Source organism: Triticum dicoccoides, chromosome 5B (genome assembly GCF_002162155.2).
Source record: "Triticum dicoccoides isolate Atlit2015 ecotype Zavitan chromosome 5B, WEW_v2.0, whole genome shotgun sequence".
In the NCBI taxonomy this organism is placed as follows: Eukaryota; Viridiplantae; Streptophyta; class Magnoliopsida; order Poales; family Poaceae; genus Triticum; species Triticum dicoccoides.
The window spans coordinates 328,213,483-328,230,753 of NC_041389.1; positions in this window are offsets into that span (position 1 = coordinate 328,213,483).

The following is a 17,271-nucleotide window of genomic DNA, read 5'->3' on the forward strand; positions in this document are numbered from 1 at the left end:
TCGTTATGTGTGACGCCCCCCTCCCACATATATATAGGTGGGGGAGGGAGGAGCAGCCAAGAAAGCGCCCAAAGTAGGCCGAATCCTACTTGGGGTCCTCCCCAAGCCGCCGCCCTTTCCTTTCTAGGTGAGCGGGGAAAGGCAGGGGAGGGTGGCGCCCCCCCCTCCTTTCCTTTCTCCCATGTGGAGGGGAAGGCAGGAGGTGCTAGCCCTCCCCCCTTTCCTTCCCTAGGTCCGGCGGCCATGGAGAGGGGTGCGCCATCCCCCTTGTGGGCTGGTCTGTCCCCCCTTGGCCCATTAGGCCCATACACCTACCAGGAGTGTGTGGAACCCCTTCCGGCGACCCGATGACTACCCGGTGCACTCCAAAACTCTTTCGGTGTCCGAATATCATCGTCCTATATATCAATCTTTACTCTGGACCATTCCAGAGCTCCTCGTCATGTCTGTGATCTATCCAGGACTCCGAACAACATTCGTCACCAAATCATATAACTCATATAACACTATATCCTCAACGAACGTTAAGAGTGCGGACCCCGCGGGTTCAAGAACTATGTAGACATGACCGAGACACCTCTCCGGTCAATAACCAATAGCGTAACCTGGATGCCCATATTGGCTCGTACATATTCTATGAAGATGTTTATCGGTCGAACCTTATGACAACATACGTAATTCCCTTTGTCCATCGGTATGTTACTTGCCCGAGATTCGATCGTCGGTATCTTCATACCTAGTTCAATCTCGTTACCAGCAAGTCTCTTTACTAGTTTCGTAATACATCATCTTGCAACTAACTCTTTTGTCACTTTGCTTGCAAGGCTTCTTATGATGTGTATTACCGAGAGGGCCCAGAGATACCTCTCCGATACTTGGAGTGACCAATCCTAATCTCGATCTATGCCAACTCAACAAACACCTTCGGAGATACCTGTAGAGCATCTTTATTATCACCCAGTTACATTGTGATGTTTGTAGCACATAAGGTATTCCTCCGATATCCGGGAGTTGCATAATCTCATAGTTGAAGGAATATGTATTTGACATTAAGAAAGCACTAGCAATAAACTAAACGATCAATATGCTAAGCTAACGGATGGGTCTTGTCCATCATATCATTCTCCTAATGATGTGATCCCGTTATCGAAAGACAACACATGTCTATGGTTAGGAAACCTTAACCATCATTGATCGACAAGCTAGTCTAGTAGAGGCTTACTAGGGACACGGTATTTGTTTATGTATTCACATATGTATTTAAGTTTCCAATCAATACAATTCTAGCATGAATAATAAACAGTTCTAGCATGAATAATAAACCTTTATCATGAATATGGAAATATAAAAGAACAACTTTATTATTGCCTCTAGGGCATATTTCCTTCAATAACAACATTCATAACTATGATCATTCACGGCAAAATCTCATATAAGCATCATGTCCGTGACAAGACGAGGGAATTCCAACTATATCTACTACTATTACTCCACCCCGAAACTGCTACACAACATGCATCTAAAGGTATTAAGTTTAATGAAAAATAAAGTAACACAATGAGCAAGATGACATGATATAGACAGAAAGAAACCTAGCAATAAGATCAACCCCCGTCGTTTTATCCTTAGTAGCAACAACATATCATGTGCATTCTCCCCATTCTATCACTGAGATATAGATCACTGTGAGGATGAACCCACTACTATGCTCCACTCCCTCTGAATATCTACCAATCAATCTTTGCCAGAGAAGAAAAATAGATCGGAAAGCATACATAGCTATTCAATCATAGAACAAAGAAACTTCAAAAGATTCAGTTATATTCAAAAATAGTCCCACAACAAGTATTGGTTATCTAGACTAAATAGAACAAAGCCCACCAAATTATTTCAGGTACTAGAACAAAACACGTGTCTTAATTATCATGACTTACTCCTCACATATCACACATACTACTACTACATGTACTCTAAGTATTTCAAATGCAAAAGATGGGAGTCGTAGGACATACCTTCATAGTTGTGAATTTACACACTTCTCTTCCTTATTCTTGCATTCCTCGTTGTCCGGTGTAGATCAAATCCTCTGAAAATAAAAACACAAATGAACTCCAAGGGGTAAAAAGAAGAACAAGAACAAAGAAAAGTTAATTCTATTTTTCTAGTTTTGGGATTTTTGAAAACTAATTTGCAAACAAAAAATCACAAAGGCAAAAAGAAAAACGAAAGAAAATAAAAAGCAAAGTGTTGGAACAGACCAACACGAGTGTTTTGATGTAGACATGGAGATGTCCTCCCCCAAGTTTAAGCTTTTGCAAGCCTAAACCAACAAGGTCATTGTGGTGGCTAGTCAAGAGCCCATCGTTGGCTCCAGTTGGAGAAGCTTGAACTCATGTAGGCAGATGTGCCTCAAAGGGAGAGGTTGCTCATATCATTGATAGGGCCCTAGACACTGTAGAGGTCCATGATGACCCACAAGTATATGTGATCAATTGTAGCCTTTTCGATAAGTAAGAGTGTCGAACCTAACGAGGAGTAGAAGGAAATGACAAGTGGCTTTCAGCAAGGTAATGTCTGCAAGCGCTGAAATTGTAAGTAACAGAGTAGTTTGATAGCAAGATAATTTGTAATGAGCAAGTAATGATAGTAGTAAAAAAAGTGCAGCAAGGTAGCCCAATCCTTTTGAGGCAAAGGACATGCCAAAACAGTCTCTTATAATAAGCAAAGCATTCTTGAGGGTACACGGGAATTTCATGTAGTCACTTTCATCATGTTGATTCAATTCGTGTTCGCTACTTTAATAATTTAATATGTGGGTGGACCGGTGCTTAGGTGTTGTTCTTACTTGAACAAGCCTCCTACTTATGATTAACCCCCTCACAAGCATCTGCAACTACGAGAAAAGTATTAAGAATAAATTCTAACCATAGCATTAAACTTTTGGATCCTATCGGTCCCTTACAGAATAGCGCATAAACTAGGGTTTAAGCTTCTGTCACTCTCACAACCCATCATCTAATAACTACTTCACAATGCATTCCCTTAGGCCCAAATATGGTGAAGTATCATGTAGTCGACGTTCACATGACACCACTAAGGGAATCACAACATACATACTATCAAAATATCGAACACATATCAAGTTCACATTTTACTTGCAACATGATTTCTCTCGTGACCTCAAGAACAAAAGTAACTACTCACAAATGATATTCTTGCTCAAGATCAGAGGGCTATTAAATAGCATATTTGATCCAAACATATAATCTTCCACCAAATAAACCATATAGTAATCAACTACAAGATGCAATCAACACTACTAGTCATTGATGTCTGCTAGAACTACGTTGGTATTTCCCCAAAGAGGAAGGGATGATGCAGCACAGAGAGGTAGGTATTTCCCTCAGTGATGGGACCAAGGACCAAGGTTATCTGATAACCCACAAGTATAGGGGATCGCAACAGTTTTCGAGGGTAGAGTATTCAATTTATAGATACAACACAAGGGGAGCCAAAAGAATATTTGTAAGTATTAGCAACTGAGTTGTCAATTCAACCACACCTGGAGATTAATTATCTGCAGCAAAGTGATCAGTAGCAAAGTAATATGATAGTTTTGATAATAGTAGTAGCAACAACGGTAACAGTAACAATGATAGCAGTAATTTTGTAGCAAGTGTAACAGTGACGATAGTAGTAGTAACTTAGCAGAAACAATATATGATAAATTCATAGGCATTAGATCGGTAATTTGTTGGATGATATTCATCATGTGCCAGTCATAACCTAGGGCGATACGACACTAGCTCCAGTTCATAAATATAATGTAGGCATGTATTCCATAAATAGTCATACGTGCTTATGGAAAGAACTTGCATGACATCTTTTGTCCTACCCTCCCGTGGCAGCGGGGTCCATATTGGAAACTAAGGGATATTAAGGCCTCCTTTTAATAGATAACCAGAACAAAGCATTAACACACCTCAAACTACGGCCATCATCGGGAGTGGTCCCGACTATTGTCACTCCGGGGTTGCCGGATCATAACACGTAGTAGGTGACTATAACTTGCAAGATCGGATCTAGAACATGGATATAATGGTGATAACATAAATGGTTCAGATATGAAATCATGGCACCCAGGCCCAAAGTGACAAGCATTAAGCATGGCAAAGTCATAGCAACATCAATCTTAGAACATAGTGGATACTAGGGATCAAGCCCTAACAAAACTAACTCGATTACATGATGAATCTCATCCAACTCCTCAACGACCAGCGAGCCTATGAAGGAATTACTCACTTCCGGTGGGGAGCATCATGGAATTGGCGATGGAGAAGGGTTGGTGATGAGAAAGAACAAAGATCCCCCTCTCCGGAGCCCCAAATGGACTCCAGATCTGGCATCCCGATGGAGAATAGAATGTAACGGCGGCTCCGTCTTGTGGATCGTGATAATTGTTTCTCCCTGATTTTTTCCAAGAAATATAGGATTTTATAGCGTCGGTTTAAGGGTCTGCGGGGCCACCAGGTGGGGACAACCCACCTGGGTCCGCCAGGGAGGGCAGGCGCGCCCTGGTGGGTTGTGCCCACCCAGGTGCCCCCCTCCGGTGGCTCTTGGCTCCAGTAATTCTCTTTTATTGTATAAAAATCCTCGCAAAGTTTTGTTCCATTCCGAAAACTTTTATTTCTGCACAAAAACAACACCATGGTAGTTCTACTAAAAACGGCGTCAGTCCGGGTTAGTTTCATTCAAATCATGCAAATTAGAGTCGAAAACAAGAAAAGCGTTAGGAAAAGTAGATACGACGAAGACGTATCAACTCTCCCAAGCTTAAACCTTTGCTTGTCCTCAAGTAATTCAGTTGATAAATTGAAAGTGAAAAGGAAAATATTTTACGAACTCTTTTGCTCTTGTTTGCATAAATAAGCTTAAACAACACCCAGGTTTTCAGCCAACATTAGAACTAACCATGCCGACAATAACTCTTTAAAATTGTATTAACTCATATCAATGGCATAATTAGCTGGTGAGCAGTAATAAGATATCTCAAATAGCAACCTGTTATCAAAACAACCATGATATAATATAACAATAGTGGTATCTTGCTAGCCCTTTCTGAGACCGCAAAACATAAACGCAGAGCACCTCCAAAGTTCAAGCAGCGACTAAACAGTGTAATTCATGGTAGAAAAGATCCAGTCATGATGCACCCAACATTAGCTAAACACAATGCATCAACATGACAACAGTGCTCTTAGGTTCTGGCGCTTATTTAAGAAGGTGATGACACAACATAAAACTAAATAGATAGTCCCTTCGCAGAGGGAAGAAGTGGTGCCAGATCTCAAGTTTTTAAAACAGAGGTAAATGATATTTTGAGACATGCGCCCTTATCATTTACTTCACGACTACCAGTTATCAATATCTTCCATGCTAAGCACGCTAGTGGTGGTTCCCAATCAATAAAAGTAAAGGTTTACTCCCCGTCCACCATCAATCACACTCCACGGCTTGTCCAAAACAACGGTGCCATCCATACCAACAACAGTCTCGAGGGAGTTTTGTTTAATTATTTGCAATTTTGAGTTCGGGACTGGGAATCCCTATGACCGCCCTTTTCTCGTGCGATGGCGAGTGAATAAACACTCAACCTGAGAATACCCCGCTTAGCATGGAAGATACCGACCACCTCCTGTCCTTCCATGGACGATCCAGGCGCACAAAAAGGATATTTATTTGAAGTTTTTAGAGGTTGCACATGCAAATTTACTTAGGACGGCAGGGTAATAATGCATATAGGTAGGTATGGTGGACTCATCTAGAATAACTTGGGTTTAAGGTTTTTGATGTACAAGCAGAATTCCCACTTAGTACAGGCGAAGGCTAGCAAATAGATTGAGAAGCGGCCAGCTAGAGAGCAACAACGGTCATGAACATGTATTATGCAAAAGTAACATTGGGTACTAGTATGAGTAGGATATGAACACCATGAACATAAATATCATAGAAGCTATGTTGGTTTTGATTCAACTACATGCATGAACATGTGCCAAGTCAAGCCAATCGAACATTCAGAGGAGGATACCATATCATCATACTACATCACAATCATTTTAACATAATTTTGATATCCAAGATAAATCATTATCCACCCTAGCTACTTATGCATGGCATGAGAAACTATAATCTCTAATTGTCATTGCAAACATGTTTAATCATAATGGGCTGAATCATGGATACTAGATTAAACATATTTACAAAAACAGAACAAGTTGAGTTCATACCCGTTTCTCTCTACCACGACCAGTCATCGAATATCGTCATTATTGCCTTTCACTTGTGAGGGAGTCCTGGACTAGGGGGTGTCCGGACAGCCGGACTATCATCGTCCGCCGGACTATCAAGACTACGAAGATACAAGATTGAAGACTCCGTCCCGTGTCCGGATGGGACTTTCCTTGGCGTGGAAGGCAAGCTTGGCGATACGGATATGTAGATCTCCTACCATTGTAACCGACTCTGTGTAACCCTAGCCTCCTCCGGTGTCTATATAAACCGGAGGGCTTTAGTCCGTAGGACAACATACATTACAACAATCATACCATAGGCTAGCTTCTAGGGTTTAGCCTGCTTGATCTCGTGGTAGATCTACTCTTGTACTACCCATATCATCAATATTAATCAAGCAGGACGCAGGGTTTTACCTCCATCGAGAGGGCCCGAACCTGGGTAAAACATTGTGTCCCTCGTCTCGTGTTACCATCCGCCTAGACGCATAGTTCGGGACCCCCTACCCGAGATCCGCCGGTTTTGACACCGACATTGGTGCTTTCATTGAGAGTTCCTCTGTGTCGTCACCGATAGGCTTGATGGCGTCTTCAACCAACAACGCCGTCCAGGGTGAGACTTTTCTCCCCGGACAGATCTTCGTATTCGGCGGCTTCGCACTGCGGGCCAATTCGCTTGGCCATCTGGAGCAGATCGAAAGCTACGCCCCTGGCCGTCAGGTCAGATTCGGAAGCCTAAACTTCACGGCCGGTGTCCGCGGAGACTTGATCTTCAACGGACCCGAGCCACAGCCAAGCGCGCCGCACTGTTGCGATGGGCATGATCTTGCTCTGCCACCGAACAGTGCCTTGGTGGCCGCACACAAATCCGCTCCGGCCATCAGTCCGGAGCCAATGCCCAGATCAAGGATCGTTTGATAGACGCCGCCCCAAGGGCTTCAACTTCCTCGACGATGGAGCCGAACGTTAACCTTGTCCCTCGCAAAATTTGTGATTCCGAGGCACCGGACTCCTTGCCGGACTCCGAACCTCCCGCGCCCCTACCAATCAAATCGGATTGGGCGCCGGTTATGGAATTCACCGCCGCAGACATCTTCCAATACTCGCCTTTTGGCGATATTCTGAATTCACTAAAGCATCTCTCGTTAGCAGGAGAGCCCTGGCCGGACTATGGCCAGGTTGGCTGGGATGCGGACGACAAAGAAATTCAGAGCCCACCCACCACCCACTTTGTAGCCACTGTCGACGATCTAACCGACATGCTAGACTACGACTCCGAAGACATCGACGCTATGGACGATGATGCCGGAGACGAACAGGAACTAGCGCCCACGGGGCACTGGAAGGCCACCTCATCATATGACGTATACATGGTGGATACCCCAAAAGATGGGGACGGCAAAGAAACAGCGGAGGCAGATCCCTTAAAGAAACAGCCCAAGCGCCGGCGTCAGCGGCGCCGCTCTAAATCCCGCCACAGCAAGAATGGAGATTCCGGCACAGGAGATAACAATACCCCAGAGAGTGCCGAAGACAATCCCCTCCAGCAAGACTCAGCGCAGGAGGATGCAGAAGCAAGCCCTCAAGAGAGGGCGGCAGACGAAGAGGTTGAGGATCATAACTATATGCCTCCCTCCGAAGACGAAGCAAACCTCAACGATGACGAATTCGTCGTACCTGAGGATCCCGTCGAACAAGAGCACTTCAAGCGCAGGCTTATCGCCACAGCAAACAGCCTAAAGAAAAAGCAGCAACAGCTTCAAGATGATCAGGACCTGCTAGCCGATCGATGGACCGAGGTCCTCGCGGCCGAAGAGTATAAACTCGAACGTCCCTCCAAAAGCTACCCAAGACGCAAGCTGCTCCCCCGATTAGAGGAGGAGGCATACATACCTTCATCACCAGTGCACGATATGGCTGACCGACCACCCCGTGGTCGTGACAGAGAGGCATCCAGGCCCCCAGCCAAGACCGTACCCCGGCATCGCTCCAAAAGTACGAAGCCAAGAGGGAATGCGCCGGACTTGCGAGATATATTGGAGGACAAAGCAAGACAATCCAGATCCATCTACGGATCACGTGGGCGCCCCACGACCCATGACGAGTACCGACGCACTGGATATAATAACCCCGGCTGGGCCGAACACGGTAGACAGCGCTCTCTCGAGCTGCGTCGCGATATTGCTCAATACAGAGGCGCCGCACACCCACTATGCTTCACCGATGAAGTAATGGATCATCAAATCCCTGAAGGGTTTAAACCCGTAAACATTGAATCCTATGATGGCACAACAGACCCCGCGGTTTGGATAGAAGATTATCTTCTCCACATTCATATGGCCCGTGGCGATGATCTCCATGCCATCAAGTATCTCCCACTCAAGCTTAAAGGACCAGCTCGGCATTGGCTTAACAGCTTGCCCGCAGAGTCAATTGGGTGTTGGGAAGACCTGGAGGCCGCATTCCTTGATAACTTCCAAGGCACGTATGTGCGGCCACCAGACGCCGATGACCTAAGCCACATCATTCAGCAGCCAGATGAACCGGCCAGACAATTCTGGACACGATTCTTGACGAAGAAAAATCAAATCGTCGACTGTCCAGATGCAGAGGCCCTTGCAGCCTTCAAGCATAACATCCGCGACGAATGGCTAGCCCGGCACCTGGGCCAGGAAAAACCAAAATCTATGGCAGCCCTCACATCATTAATGACCCGCTTCTGCACGGGAGAGGACAGCTGGCTAGCCTGCAGTAACAATCTCCGCAAACATTCTGGCAGTCCGGATACTAAAGACAACAACGGCAGGTCACGCCGAAACAAAAACAAATGCCGCATTAACGGCGATGACAAAGAGGATACAACAGTCAAGCCGGATTCCGAGGCTCTAAACCCGGTCAACGGAAGAAGCCATTTAAGAGAACCACTCCGGGTCCGGCCCAATTGGACCGAATACTTGACCGCTTATGCCAGATACATGGCACCCCGGAAAAACCAGCCAATCACACTAATAGAGATTGCTGGGTGTTCAAACAAGCAGGCAAGTTAATTGCCGAAAACAACGACAAGGGGCTAAACAGCGATGACGAGGAGGAGACCCGACCGCCGAACAGTAGAGGACAGAAGGGTTTTCCCCCACAAGTGCAGACGGTGAACATGATTTACGCAACCCATATACCAAAGATGGAGAGGAAGCGCGCACTAAGGGACGTCTATGCGATGGAGCCAGTCGCCCCGAAGTTCAATCCATGGTCCTCTTGTCCGATCACTTTCGATCGAAGAGACCATCCGACCAGCATACGCCATGGCGGATTCGCCGCATTGGTTTTAGACCCAATCGTCGATGGATTCCACCTCACGAGAGTCCTGATGGACGGCGGTAGTAGCCTGAACCTGCTTTATCAGGATACAGTGCGCAAGATGGGCATAGACCCCTCAAGGATTAAACCTACAAAGACAACCTTTAAAGGTGTCATACCAGGAGTGGAAGCCAATTGTACAGGCTCAGTCACACTGGAAGTGGTCTTCGGATCCCCGGATAATTTCCGGAGCGAAGAGTTAATCTTCGACATAGTCCCGTTTCGCAGCGGCTATCACGCTCTGCTCGGACGAACCATGTTTGCAAAATTCAACGCGGTGCCGCATTATGCATACCTAAAGCTCAAGATGCCAGGCCCTCGCGGAGTCATCACGGTCAATGGGAATACGGAACGCTCCCTCTGAACGGAGGAACATACAGCGGCTCTCGCGGCAGAAGTACAGAGTAGCCTCTTAAGGCAATTCTCCAGTCCGGCCGTTAAACAGCCGGATACAGCAAAACGCGCCCGAAGCCATACAGAGCATGCGTAGCAATGCGGCCCCAACCCTCGCCCGCGTATAATCACACTCCGTGTACATCATCATGCTTTGGAAATACCATGGGCACAGGGGAGGGGGCACGATCGCAACGGACCCAGAATGAGGTTCGACAACACCAGGGGCTCGCAAGTGTGCCCCCTTTTTTATTTTATTTTATTTTCCTTCTTTTATCTACACAGGACTCCGTTAACCAGAAGCCCTGTACGGCGGCGCACCTGCCGAACTCAGGATGCAATAGTCAAGGACTAAAGAGGGCTGCGACGAATACTCAGGTGGTCTCAATTACGAGCATTAAATTTGATTATATACACCAAGTCCGCAGCTCACCCCTGGAGGGGGACATGTTTACTTAGTACAAATCCCTTGCTTACCGCACTAGTTGTATCAGTCCGCTCTACTAGCAGACTTTCTTTAATAAACAATGCAGCACCTTCTTCATTGCAATTATACTAATTTTTATATATATGTTCATTACATGACATCTTGCACCCGTATATTTTGGTACGGCCGAATACACCAGGGGCTTACGTTCCCCACATTATGGTGTGATAAGTCCGAACACTTTCACAAGTGCGGCACCCCAAACTTATAGCATTATATGAATCGGCTCCGAATCATGTCTTGGGTCAATAGTTGGGTTTGCCCGGCTCCCACGTTTTGGTGCCTTACGTTCCGTTCTGTCGGCTAAGGTGGCACTGGGAGAACCACTGCGATTGCGCCCCGGTTGAGCCGGGCGAGCGCCTCAGTGGAGAAAGCTAAAACTGACCGGCATGATAAGGCGAGAGACTGGTCGCTGTTCGCGAGGTTTTTTCGGGTCCTTAAAGACTCACGCCGCTTTGAGCGAAGTTCCGGACACTGTCCGACGAAGGCGTGGATAGCGCCCCGGATTCGGTCTTCCGAATACCAGGGGCTTCGCCGAAATTTAAAATTATAGAATTCTATGGCTAAGTGAGAGTGTTCAAGCATTATAAGTCCGGTTGCCTTGTTCGTTGTGTTGAGCGCCTCCCTAGATGGACCCAACAATGGGAACAAGAGTGCTCAAGTTTATCCCGAACACCCCAGCACTTGTGGCGTGGGGGCTGAAGCCAACGACTTGCCATCTCTCAGATTTTATAAACGGCCGCACAGAAGGTAATATTTTAAATTAAAAAGCGTTGCTCAAAGCGCACATGAACAAAGTTTCAGCGCATAGGATAATACATTGCAAATTCACTCAAAGATTACATTTCCGGAGCACTCATCCGCAATAGCGCGGGCTCCTTTGAGGACAGTTTTATAATACATTTCGGGCGTGCAATATTCCTTGCCCGGTGGCGGTGGGTCCGTGAGAAGCTTCTCCGCATCCAACCTGCCCCATTGCACCTTTGTGCGGGCAAGGGCCCGGCGAGCGCCTTCAATACAGGCGGAGCGCTTGATGACATCCACCCAGGGGCATGCATCCACCAGCCGCCGCACGAGGCCAAAGTAGCTCCCAGGGATGGCCTGTCCAGGCCACAGCCGGACTATAAGGCCCTTCATGGCCTCTTCAGCTACCCTGTGGAGTTCGACCAGCTGCTTCAGCTGGTCGCTTGGGGGCACCGGGTGTCCGGCCTCAGCATACTGAGACCAGAAGACTTTTTCCGTCGAGCTCCCCTCCTCGCCACGATAGAATGCAGCGGCATCAGACGCACTACGCGGCAAATCTGCAAACGCCCCTGGAGAGCTCCGAATGCAGGTAAGTGTCAGGTACGTTACATTAACATGCTTGCTTTTCATGAAAAATGCCTTACCCGCCGCTATTTTCTTTACATCTTCCACCTCCTGAAGGGCCTTATGGGCTTCGGCCTTGGCGGACTTGGCACTTTCAAGAGCCGAGGCAAGCTCGGACTCTCGAGTCTTGGAGTCACGCTCCAACCTCTCATATTTCTCCATGAGAGCCTGGAGCTCTTGCCGCAGTTCCGCCACCCGCACCTCCTGCTTTTCCCTCTCTGCCCGTTCCGCGGCCGCACTGCGTTCGGCCGCGGACACAGCCTCCTTCAGGGCTGCCACCTCGTCAGTGGCCCCTGCAATACACATATTATCCTTGTTAATTATATTGCAACCAAAATCCTTTTCTGTAAGGTAACTATTCAAAGTGGTGTTACTCACCTTCTTTGTCCTCGAGCTGCTTCTTGGCATGGCCGAGCTCTTGCTCGGACCGCTCGAGATCCTTTTTAGCACATCGACCTCCGCCGTTAGTGCGGCAGAGGTCAGCAGCGCAGCCTGCAAACCCATATTGACATATGTTAAGCAACCCTGCGCATATCTTGTTAGATCCTCAGTCCGGCTTTTCTTTCCGAACACCGAACCGAGCATCAGGGGCTACTGTCTATGCGGTATTACATTACTTAATTTTAACTTCTTACCTCAAAGCCTGTTAGAAGGCTGCTGCAGGCTTCGGTCAGCCCGCTTTTGGCGAGCTGAACCTTTTGAATCACCGCACTCATGATAGTGCGGTGTTCTTCCTCGATGGAAGCGCCTTTAAGCGCCTCCAGCAAGTCATTCGGCGCCTCCGGTTGGACGGAGGCCGCCGGTGTCACGGTCTTGCCCTTCTTTCGAAGGGGACGCTTGCCGGACTCTGGAACCACTGCGGTTTCCGGTGTAGAGTCTGGCGCAAAGTCCGGGATGCTGCCTGACGGCGCCCCCGGAGCCTCCTCCTGATGGGTCCCTCTCTGGGATCCCACCTCGGCGTCCTCGTTGGCGCGTGGGGTAGAGGCAGCCGGAAGTGAATCCACCTCCGACGGGGCCAATGACCCGCTCGATGAGTCGGGAAGATCATCACCAGCCGGACTATGGACCAAATGCGGCGTTAGAAGGACATCACGCGACATAAAGGATATTGCATATAAAGGATCCGGATACTTACGATCTTGCCGGACGCCTGGCCCTTGGAGGCCACTCCTCCTCGCCAACGTTAGTGTTGGCGAAACTGTCCGGGGGGATAGTCCTCCCCCTCTTGGACCCTTCGGCCTCCCCCATGGGGGAAGCCTTCCTCTTCTTCTCTCCCTCTTCTGGGAGAGAACCCTCCTCGTCTTCGGGGGAGGAGTCTGTCTCGTCGTCGGACACCTGATTGCGGGAACTCTTTCGAGTCCCCGCGGCCACCTTCTTGGCCTTCTTCTCCGGCACCACGTGCGGTGCCGGAACCAGCAGCCCTGCTAAACGAGTGTCCACTGGATCTTATGGTACGGGAGCCGGGCAGATAAGCTGCCTAGCCTTCTCCATCCATTCCTGTCAAAGGAAAAAGAACCCTCTTATAATTAACTCGATTACTACAAAGTGTCCCGTAATGGGGTCGAATCACTTACCTCGTCAGTTGGATACTGCGAGCTGAACCCGCGATCTTCCATCGCGGATGTGGGGGCTTCGGCGCCCTTGAACAGCACCCTCCAGGCGCCTTCGTATGTTGTATCAAAGAGCCCGCTCAGCGCCTGGTGCTGTTTCGGATTGAACTCCCACAGATTGAATGGCCGTTCTTGGCATGGGAGAATCTGGCGAATGAGCATGACTTGGACTACATCGACGAGCCTGAGCTTATTGCTCACCAACTTCTGGATGCAGGTTCGGAGTCCAGTCACCTCCTTCGAATCGCCCCACAGCAAGCCCTTCTCTTTCCAGGAGGTGAGCTGCGTGGGGACGCCAGATCTAAACTCGGGGGCCGCCGCCCATGTGGGCTTGCGCGGCTCGGTGATGTAGAACCACCCCGATTGCCACCCCTTGACGGAGTCCACAAAGGCCCCTTCGAGCCAAAGGATGTTGGGTAATTTACCCAACATGGCGCCTCCGCATTCCGCTTGCGTACCCAGCACAACCTTCGGCTTGACGTTGAAGGTCTTGAGCCACTGGCCGAAGTGGGGCCGGATGCAGAGGAAGGCCTTGCACACGACGATAAACGTCGAGATGTTGAGGATGAAGTTCGGCGCCAGATCATGGAAATCTAGGCCGTAATAGAACATGAGCCCCCGGACAAATGGATGGAGCGGAAAGCCCAGTCCACGGAGGAAGTGGGGAAGGAAGACGACCTCTCGTGAGGCCTGGGGGTGGGGACGAGCTGCCCCTCGTCGGGCAGCCGATGCGCGATATCGCCGGAAAGATATCCGGCGCTGCGCAGTCTGGTGATGTGCTCCTCCTTAACGGTGGAGGCCAACCATTTTCCTCCCGCTCCGGACATATTCGGAGGAGGTCGAGGCGAGATGCGCGAGCTTGGGCGTTGGAGCTTGAGTGCGCGGAGGTGGATAGGCAAAGGAGGAAGAAGGCGTAGGTGAGAAGGTAAATCCTTATCCCTTATATATAGGCGGACGAAAATTATGCGTCCCGCCGGCCTGATAAAACTCGCTTATCTCCCAAGCACCACCATCAATGGCGTAGTTGGGTTACCCACGTCCGTATTGATGAGAATCCCGGAATAAGGGGAACACGATCTCTGCTTCGACAGGACGTGCCAAGGAAACCGCTTCGCTAAACGTGCTGAGGTGGTATAGTAAAAAAGATTCAAACAAAGGCTTGGTAGCGGTGTGATGTCACGCCGGATAATACGTCAGCAGATTGAACTAAGTGTATATTTTATTCTCTCTACGGTGGAATGTGGAATTTATTTTGCAGAGCCGGACACTATCCTGGTGTTCATGATCTTCTCTGGATTATTCAAGGGAGGAACCCGCCTTGCAATGCCGAACATTATGCGCGCCGAACTTATCGTCATTGAAGCCTGGTTCAGGGGCTATTGAGGGAGTCCTGGACTAGGGGGTGTCCGGACAGCCGGACTATCATCGTCCGCCGGACTATCAAGACTACGAAGATACAAGATTGAAGACTCCGTCCCGTGTCCGGATGGGACTTTCCTTGGTGTGGAAGGCAAGCTTGGCGATACGGATATGTAGATCTCCTACCATTGTAACCGACTCTGTGTAACCCTAGCCTCCTCCGGTGTCTATATAAACCGGAGGGCTTTAGTCCGTAGGACAACATACATTACAACAATCATACCATAGGCTAGCTTCTAGGGTTTAGCCTCCTTGATCTCATGGTAGATCTACTCTTGTACTACCCATATCATCGATATTAATCAAGCAGGACGTAGGGTTTTACCTCCATCGAGAGGGCCCGAACCTGGGTAAAACATTGTGTCCCTCGTCTCCTGTTACCATCCGCCTAGACGCACAGTTCGGGACCCCCTACCCGAGATCCGCCGGTTTTGACACCGACAACTTGCATGATCGAACGATGTGAAAATAATAATAGTGCAAGAGTGTTGTGGACTAAGCTGGAATCTGCAAACATTTTATTCAACAGGAGAATACAAGGTAAAATGGGCTCCTTGTTAGATCAAAAATTATGCATATGAGAGCTACTCAACATTTTCATCATGGTCTTCTCCTTGGTATGACTCGAAAAAAGAAAAGAAATTTAGAGAAACAGACTGAAATATTTTTGGAGTTTTTGGTTTTCTAGAACAAGCAAATAAGAGGGAAAATCAAAAGCGAGAAAAACTATTTACACGGGAAAGCTCCCAACAAGCAAAAGAAGAACAAGGAAATCTTTTTGGGTTTTCTTTCTAGTGATACAACTAAGCATGCATAGAAAGTAAACTAACTACAACTAATTTTTTTGGTTTTTCTAAGGTTATTCAAACACACGAGAAGAAAGCAAGGAAATAAATTTAACATGAATAATACAATGAAAAAGTGTGAACACCGGCAACTGGAATGATATGTGTGAACATGAATGTAATGTCAGTGAGGAACACATACTCCCCCAAGCTTAGGCTTTTGGCCTAACTTGGTAATCGATTAGTACCCTAGATAGTAGTCGGGGTGCTAAGGAGCGGGCATCCATGGATCCCACTGCTGAGGCTCCTCCTCTGCTGCAGCCTGGTCGTTTCGGTAGGCGATGATATCTATAGGCATAATCCTATATCCGCCCCTGGCAACAGGATCAAACAAAGCAGGTGTAGGCAATGGGATAATATCACGAGTGCTCACATTGAAAACCAAGTTATACAGAATAGAATGTTAGGGAAATCTCCTACAATAAAATGGTGGTGTTCCATGGCTGTGCGATCTAGGTAGACCTTGGTCAAAGGATAATCATGAAGGCGTATCTCAACATTAAAGCGAGCCGCCAAGCAAGTAGCAAAAATACCACCATGTATTGTACCCTTGGACTTATTAATGTATAGGCGACGTGCAACAATAGCTCCCAAACTATAAGTGTTGTTGCCCTGTAGTGCACGGCGTAAAACAACAAGGTCTGGTGAACTCAGTGCACCCACCTTCTCTCTAGCAAGCAAGCATTTTGAAATGAAAAGAGCAAAATAATGCACAACAGGGAAATGCAAGCCAGCGGTAGTTATACTCGACACCCCTCTCTCATCACCCACTGTCAGAGTACGATAAAATCTTTCAAACTCTATGGGTCTGGGCTCTGCTAAACTACCATCAGAAGGAAGCAAGCATATTTCACAAAAGTCAGTAAGTGGTATCTGATAGGATTCAACATATAAATTAAACTGCACTTTTGGAGGATTATTTCTAGGAAGGTAATTAAAACTTTGAACAAAGATGTTTGTGAGGAGATGATACTCTTCACGTTCAGCTGCATTGAAGTCGGTGAGACCGGCATTAGCATCATATTGTGTAAACTCTTGAAGGATTTCAGCCTCTTCCATGAACGGGGTATGCTGCCATTCGCACGGCCGTACTTCCACCAACCTCCGGAGGTGGAGATCACTATCAGATGACTCCCCAATAACTCCCTTGGAGTTCTTCTTGGAAGCAAATTTCCTAAGGATATTCATCTTTTTCCTATGAACAAAAATTTTGGAATTTTTAGTCCACAAAATTTTTCTCAACAAAACTTTACAAGATTGATAGCAACTACTCATAGGGATACATAGAGGCCATAGCAAGCATTCAAACTACTTAGAACTCTAAGAATTCAACATGCAAGCTCATCTACAGCAGCACCAAGACTAGCTAATTATTCAAAATATAAACCAATAAAGCAAAAACTAATTGGACAAACAGAGGAGTCACATACCAAGCAACAATCCCCTGAAACAATTTCAGAAATGGAGCTTCGAGCAAAGAGATCAAAATCCGCGGGTTTGAG